The following is a 1,006-nucleotide window of genomic DNA, read 5'->3' as shown; positions in this document are numbered from 1 at the left end:
GGCTGGGCAGTACTGGGGGAATGGGGGTCATACTGGGGCCAGGCTGGGCTCTACTGGGGGAATGGAGGTCATACTGGGGCCGGGCTGGGCTCTACTGGGGGAATGGGGGTCATACTGGGGCCGGGCTGGGCAGTACTGGGGGAATGGGGGTGATACTGGTGCCGGGCTGGGCTCTACTGGGGGAATGGGGGTCATACTGGGGCCGGGCTGGGCAGTACTGGGGGAATGGGGGTGATACTGGTGCCGGGCTGGGCTCTACTGGGGGAATGGAGGTCATACTGGGGCCGGGCTGGGCAGTACTGGGGGAATGGGGGTCATACTGGGAGCCATGACAGGCTATACTGGGGAAACAGGGGTCACAGTGGGGCTGGGCTGGGCTACACCGGGGGAGTGGTAGTCGTGCTGGGGACATGATGGGGTATACTGGGTGGATGAGAATCGTACTGGGGCTGAGCTATACTGGGGGAATGGGGGTCATACTGATGCCATGATGGGCTATACTGGAGGAATGGAGGTCATACTGCGGCTGTGATGGGGTTTACTGGAAGAATGGGGGTCATACTGGGGCGAGGCTGTGGTATACTGGGGGAATGGAGATCTTACTGGGTCAAGACTGGTGTATTGGTTGAATGGGGGTCATGCTGGGGCTGTGATGGGGTATACTGGGGGAAAGGAGGTCACACTGGGCTTGGGCTGGGTATACTGGAGGGCAGGAGGGAGCAGCACTGAGGAGAACTGGGACGTGCTGGGGCCCTGCCACCGGCGGGGATCAGGCTGTGCTGGGGATGGGGCACTGCAGGACTGGGGTGCACTGGGGGGACTGGGATATCCTGGGCACCGGCTCAAGTGGGGGCAGCAGCTGCAGTGCAGTGGGCAGCGGGTGCCCGAGGGCTCTGCCACCCCCCGGGGATCGGGGTGTCCCGGGGTGTCCCTGGGGACCGCTTGTCCCGGGGTGTCCCCGGGGATCGGGGAGCCCAAGAGCGGCTCTGGCGAAATCTCGTCTCGG

The 1,006-nt window shown here is 64.0% G+C and overlaps 1 protein-coding gene across 1 annotated transcript in view; it reads right to left on the bottom strand.

The window, feature by feature from the left end:
* Positions 1-1,006, bottom strand: part of PLCD3 (phospholipase C, delta 3) — a 17,172-nt gene that overhangs the window by 1,346 nt on the left and 14,820 nt on the right. The window lies entirely within an intron of this gene.

The sequence above is a fragment of the Charadrius vociferus genome, unplaced genomic scaffold (assembly GCF_000708025.1).
Source record: "Charadrius vociferus isolate BGI_N301 unplaced genomic scaffold, ASM70802v2 scaffold1284, whole genome shotgun sequence".
Taxonomy (NCBI): Eukaryota; Metazoa; Chordata; class Aves; order Charadriiformes; family Charadriidae; genus Charadrius; species Charadrius vociferus.
Note: the sequence above shows the minus strand (reverse complement) of the source record. Positions and strands in the feature narration are given on the sequence as shown.